The sequence below is a fragment of the Schistocerca nitens genome, chromosome 3 (assembly GCF_023898315.1).
Source record: "Schistocerca nitens isolate TAMUIC-IGC-003100 chromosome 3, iqSchNite1.1, whole genome shotgun sequence".
Lineage (NCBI taxonomy): Eukaryota > Metazoa > Arthropoda > Insecta > Orthoptera > Acrididae > Schistocerca > Schistocerca nitens.
In genome coordinates this window covers 716,802,315-716,809,184 of record NC_064616.1, presented here as the reverse complement: position 1 = coordinate 716,809,184, position 6,870 = coordinate 716,802,315, and the positions used below count along the sequence as shown (strand labels likewise).

Genomic DNA, 6,870 nt, shown 5'->3' with positions numbered 1-6,870 from the left:
GAAGTAGGAGTAATCCGTTGAATTACAGGCCCATACTTCTAACGTCGATTTTCAGTAGTGTATTGGAACATATACTGTATTCGAACATCCGGCCGAGGTGGCCGAGCGGTTCTAGGCGCTACAGTCTGGAACCGCGCGACCGCTACAGTCGCAGGTTCGAATCCTGCCCCAGGCATGGATGTGTGTGATGTCCTTAGGTTAGTTAGGTTTAAGTAGTTCTAAGTTCTAGGGGACTGATGACCTCAGAAGTTAAGTCCCATAGTGCTCAGAGCCATTTGAACCATTTTTATTCGAACATTATGAAGTACTTCGAAGAAAACGATTTATTGTCACATAGCATGGTTTCAGAAAATATCGTTCCTGCGAAACACAACTATCTATTTATACTGATAAAGTAATGAGTGCTATCGACATGGGATGTCAAACTGATTCCGTATCTTTAGATTTACAGAGGGCTTTCGACACCGTTCCTCACAAGCGTCTTCTAACCAAACTGCATGCCTATGGAATATCGCCTCATTTGTGCGACTTGATTTGTGATTTCCCGTCAGAAAGGTCACACTTCGTAGTAATAGACGGAAAGTCATCGAGTAAAACAGAAGTAATATCCGGCGTTCCAAAAGGAAGCGTTATAGGCCCTCTATTGTTCCTGATCTGTGAAAGGAAATTATCGTATGGCATTTATTTGCCGGGATATCCCCTTCGGGATTCGGCCTTTTAGTTGACGCCTCTTCGGCGGCTTGCGTGTCAATGATGATGAAGGACACACAACACCCAATCACCTGCCGACAATCGAACCCGGGCCCCCGTGTGTAGCCGGCCGCGGTGGTCTCGCGGTTCTAGGCGCGCAGTCCGGAACCGTGCGACTGCTACGGTCGCAGGTTCGAATCCTGCCTCGGGCATGGATGTGTGTGATGTCCTTAGGTTAGTTAGGTTTAAGTAGTTCTAAGTTCTAGGGGACTGATAACCACAGCAGTTGAGTCCCATAGTGCTCAGAGCAATTTGAACCAATTTGAACCCCCGTGTGTAGTAGGCAGTAACGCTACCGCTGCGCTACGGAGGGGGACACTCCTCATCTATATTAACGGCATAGGACACAATCTCATTAGTCGTTTAAGATTGTTTGCAGATAATGCTGTCATTTATCGTCTTATAAAGTCAGGATATGACCAAAACCAATTGAAAAATGATTTAGATAAAATGTCTGTATGGTGCGAAAAGTGGCAATTACCCTGAATAAAGAAAAGTGTGAAGTTATTCACATGAGTACTAAAAGAAATCTACTAAATTTTGATTACGCAGTAAGTTACACAAATCTGAAGGCTGTAAATTCAACTAAATACTTACAGATTACAATTACAAATAACCTAACTATCACATAGATAATATTGTGGGTAGAGCAAACCAAAGACTGCAATTCATTGGCAGAACACTTAGAAGGTGCAACAGGTCTATTAAAGAGACTGCTTACACCACGCTTGTCCGGCCTCTTCTGGAGTATTGCTGTGCGGTGTGGGATCCGCATCAGGTGGGACTGACGGATGACATCGAAAAAGTATAAAGAAGGGCAGCTCGTTTTGTATTATCGCGAGATAGGGGAGAGAGTGCCACAGACATGATACGTGAATTGAAGTGGCAATCATTAAAACAAAGGCGTTCTTCGCTGCGACGGGATCTTCTCATGAAATTTGAATCACCAGTTTTCTCCTCCTATTGCGAAAACATTCTGTTGGCACCCACCTACACAGAGAGAAATGATCATCACGATAAAATAAGAGAAGTGGAACTGTAGAGAGACAGCTTGAAGGTGGTTCACTGAGTCCTCTGCCAGGCACTTTCTTGTGAATAGCAGAGTAATCACGTAGATCTAGATGGGAGCAGAAGCGCTTGGGCCATGTAGCACATTTTGTTTGCAATGGATACATGAATATTTTGCACCTTTTGCATGAGGTTCACGTGTCTATCAGGGTGCAGTTCCAGTGTGCCACTGATTGCGTATCAGGAGGTCCACCCAGTTCTTAGTTATCATGCGGCCAGGTGTGGTCTCCCGGTAGATTTCCAGAGAACAGTTTGACGCCCGTTGCTCGGCCCATGTCACTTCAAGAGTTTCGGCAAAACCGCCACGAAGGGGAAGTATTGTCGTCTTCCTGCTGTTGATCTGAGCGCCAGACGCCTTCATGTAGATTTTAAGTACGCCTTCCAGGGAGACCAGGTTCAACGAGTTGTAGTAGTGATTAAATGGCTATGGCATATACAGCCATCGACAGCTGGCATCCTTGATGGATAGATGGACCAATGCAGAGAGATTTTGTGATGTGACCATTGATTAAAATTAGAGAGGAAGCATTTGATAACAGATCGCGAAGAATTGTTGTACTACGATCGTGACTTCCCATCTTCTGCAAGGCTTCAATTTAAAACTCATAGCTCACACTGTCAAACGCTTTAGAAAATTCTAAAAATACAAGTTCCGGACGCTGCCGCGGAGCATTCATGTCTCGTAGTCCACATACTGCAGTAAGGATGCTATTACGAGGTATGGCACAACATTGGTATCTGCCTAGAGTCTTCTCCAACAATGATTCCATACGGATCTTGGTCGCACGTGTAATGATTTTGAAATCTGCATTAAGCAACGTGACAGGCCGCAGGTTGCTTAGATGCGCGCTTTGACCAAGCTTCGGGAGAAGTACGAGCTACGACTTTTCGTCGGGACTGAACAAAGACTCCAGAGAGCTGCGTTTGCCATATGCCAGTGATTTTAACTTTAAAGTACTTGAGCGTTGCATATGATGCAGCGTCTGGGATAGTATTTCTTTGATAAAGGTCCCTGATACATTGATAGTAAAACTCTATGCTCGATTTTTGCCAGAGTCGTTCCCGCCATGTGTACTGTTTCACTATTGACTGAAGCCTAGGCTTTGCGTAGCGAATCCACCATGTCAAATCGTCGGGATTGCGGTGTCTTTGTAGAAGAATTTGATCCCAGTTGAGTCTTATTACATTTCTAATTTCAGGATCCTGCAAGAGGCTAGTATACAGCTTCCAGTAAGATTTATTAAAAAGGAATAGGCACAGTGGTCAGAAATACTGACTGGCGCTTTGTAATCGCTCGTGACATGCGGTTGCAGAGTGGGAGAAAAATATATCATATCCACACTGCTTGCTACACAGTTGGACAGATAAACGCCACGCGAGGACGTGTAACTGTTTCGAAGTGTCAACGAGATGAAGGCCAGTGACCAGAGTTTCCAGTTCGTGACACTTACTGAAGTTGGGCGATTGGTCCTTGGCGAAGGGGAAGCACTTGTACTCTCCAGCGATAAGTAGCGGACCGCCACTGGTGCTAGTAAGACATAGAAGTTCTTCTTTAAAAAAGAGGGAGCGCTCGTGTCGTTTGGTTGAGCCAGATGGAGCATAGCGGTTTATTATCTGTGTTCCGTTGACGGTGCCTCAGATACCTCGACCATTAAGAAGACGCTGAACATTAGTCAAGGGAATGCCGTCATGCACTATGATTGCGGTTCCAGTAGAATCTTCACTACTCACATTAAAAATGACAGTATAACCGGCAATAGCAATATCGGCAGCGGTAACTTCGTGAAGAAGAGCAGTATCGACCGCAGTGCCATACAGAAAGTCTGCAAGAGCTGGGTTTATGGCCACACGTAACTCGGTTAATAGTGAGTGTAGTGATATTATAACTGTGGCGCTAAATCGGGAGGTCGTAGCTGCGTTGCAGCAGGACGTGGCGTTCCGGTCTCAACTTCGGCACAACAGGGCGACGTTTCGGACGCGGCAGGTGGGTCTTGGTTCAAATGACTCTGAACACTATGGGACTCAACTGCTGTGGTCATAAGTCCCCTAGAACTTAGAACTACTTAAACCTAACTAACCTAAGGGCAGCACACAACACCCAGCCATCACGAGGCAGAGAAAATCCCTGACCCCGCCGGGAATCGAACCCGGGAACCCGGGCGTGGGAAGCGAGAACGCTACCGCACGACCACGAGATGCGGGCCCAGGTGGGTCTTCTTCCATGGCTGTAGCGCCAGCAGCCAGGTGTACATTCCGGCGCGGGTGCAGCACCCTTAATGGAATGGACGCAACCGGTTTCAACAGAGAAGGCTTTCGTTGGTCAGCTTTCTTCTGCACTCCGGAAGGCACGACACATTTTTTTTTTTTTTTGTGACAGATGTAAGGCGTCCCCCCCCCCCAGTCATTACTTCTAACCGGAATTGAACACCTTGATTTGCTTGATTTGCCAAGAATATCGACGCCTGAATGAGTGGCAGATGCTATCGGCATCGCGGATACGGCCAGTGGGGCACGGGGTGCCACCCACACTTTCCATGTCGTGTGGTGGCACCACCTCCGTCACTATAGCTTCCTTCGACTCACGAGTGTGGTCTTCGGTAAGGGGAATTGCAGCTGCCGGCTCGGGCTGCTGAGCGACTGCAGTGTGGCTCGCGTCAGAGGGAAGCTGCGCCGGCCTGCGCTTACTACAGGTGCGTCCGCAAGTGCTCAGTCCACCTGAAAAAGGAGCATGTGGGAGGCTGTCCACTTGTGATATGAACGTCCCTATGCCACCAACGGGCAGACACAAAGACATATGCTTCTTCAAATCAGTTCGAACATTCCCAACACAGCTGTCAACTTGGTAGACGTAAGGAGACGACCAATTTTAATTAGTGACGCCAAGGACAAGTCCACAGGGAAGCAGCTATCTTGACGCATCGTCACTTCAAAATTCAAACGGCAGACAATATGCACACGTTACGGCTCTCATAGCCAGCATACACAATTTCTACTTCACTAATCGAGGCATCAAAATGCTTAACTTTTCGATTACCACTAGTGAAAGTTACAATATTTTCACATAACTCCGAAGTTTTCGGTCTTATAAAGAGAGAGTTCAAAATGAAATCCAGCTGAAAGCCCAAAATTTCTTCATAAGCAATCTTAAGTTGCTCACGTATCCAATTGTGAATATCTAAAGCAGTAGGATTCGGAGAGTTCCGATCAAAGATGCACTGGATACAATCTGTTATACTTAATTTATAAATGTTACTTACAGAACGTTGTTATGGCACACACGAAATCACGAACCTCACGCGAGATATGAAACTTCCTGGCAGATTAAAACTGTGTGCCCGACCGAGACTCGAACTCGGGACCTTTGCCTTTCGCGGGCAAGTGCTCTACCAACTGAGCTACCGAAGCACGACTCACAGTGAAAATCTCATTCTGGAAACATCCCCCAGGCTGTGGCTAAGCCATGTCTCCGCTATATCCTTTCTTTCAGGAGTGCTAGTTCTGCAAGTTTCGCAGGAGAGCTTCTGTAAAGTTTGGACGGTAGGAGACGAGATACTGGCAGAAGTGAAGCTGTGAGTACCGGGCGTGAGTCGTGCTTCGGTAGCTCAGTTGGTAGAGCACTTGCCCCCGAAAGGCAAAGGTCCCGAGTTCGAGTCTCGGTCGGGCACACAGTTTTAATCTGCCAGGAAGTTTCATATCAGCGCACACTCCGCTGCAGAGTGAAAATCTCATTCTGCTCACGCGAGACGTAAACATACAGCGGCCGCGGCAGTGGACGAGAGACCGCTGCGGCACGTCCACTCTCTGTCACAGTTGCAACTCGACTAAAGCTGGACAGCACTTCACCTATATGCTGACAGAAGTAGCCACGGTGCACGTGATAACACTGTTGCCAGACTGCTAATCTTTAACGTTCATTTACTACCTGCGTAGGACGAAATTTTGCGAGAGACATTTTTGTGTTGCTAGTACGTAACGAATCGCGCTGCGAAGTCCGAGTGAGCAAAATTTTTATTCGGCCTATATATACAGGTCCGTCACTCGTGGTTTCGCAGTAGCGTTCTCGCTTCCCGTGCACGGTCCCGGGTTCGATTCCCGGTGGGGTCAGGAATTTTCACCTGCCCCGAGATGACTGGGTGTTGTTGTGTCGTCTTCTTCATCATCATCATTGATCCCCATTACGGTCGGAGGAAGGCAACGGCAGACCACCTCCATTAGGACCTTGCCTAGTACGGCGGTGCGGGTCTCCCCATCGTTCCCCTACGCTCCGTCAAGAAGCATGGGACTTTATACTGGGTGTTACAAAAAGGTACGGCCAAACTTTCAGGAAACATTCCTCACACACAAAGAAAGAAAATATGTTATGTGGACATGTGTCCGGAAACGCTTACTTTCCATGTTAGAGCTCATTTTATTACTTCTCTTCAAATCACATTAATCATGGAATGGAAACACACAGCAACAGAACGTACCAGCGTCACTTCAAACACTTTGTTACAGGAAATGTTCAAAATGTCCTCCGTTAGCGAGGATACATGCATCCACCCTCCGTCGCATGGAATCCCTGATGCGCTGATGCAGCCCTAGAGAATGGCTATTGTATCACAGCCGACCATAATACGAGCACGAAGAGTCTCTACATTTGGTACCGGGGTTGCGTAGACAAGAGCTTTCAAATGCTCCCATAAATGAAAGTCAAGAGGGTTGAGGTCAGGAGAGCGTGGAGTCTCTACCAACAAATCGGACACCGAATCTGTTGTTGAGAAGCGTACGAACACTTCGACTGAAATGTGCAGGAGCTCCGTCGTGCATGAACCACATGTTGTGTCGTACTTGTAAAGGCACATGTTCTAACAGCACAGGTAGAGTATCCCGTATAAACACAAAGTCAAATAGGGGTAATTCAGGAGTAGGTTTAATAATTAATAGGATAATAGGAACGCGGGCAAGCTACTACAAACAGCTTAGTGAACGCATTATTGTGGCCAAGATAGATACGAAGCCCACAACTACTACAGTAGTACAAGTTTATATGCCAACTAACTCTGCAGATGA

General features: G+C 46.9%; 1 non-coding gene across 1 annotated transcript; it reads left to right on the top strand.

The window, feature by feature from the left end:
* Positions 1-5,408: 5,408 nt before the first annotated feature.
* Positions 5,409-5,483, top strand: Trnas-cga (transfer RNA serine (anticodon CGA)). The gene has a single exon. It is a non-coding gene; the product is annotated as a tRNA-Ser (tRNA).
* The last annotated feature ends 1,387 nt before the right edge of the window (positions 5,484-6,870 follow it).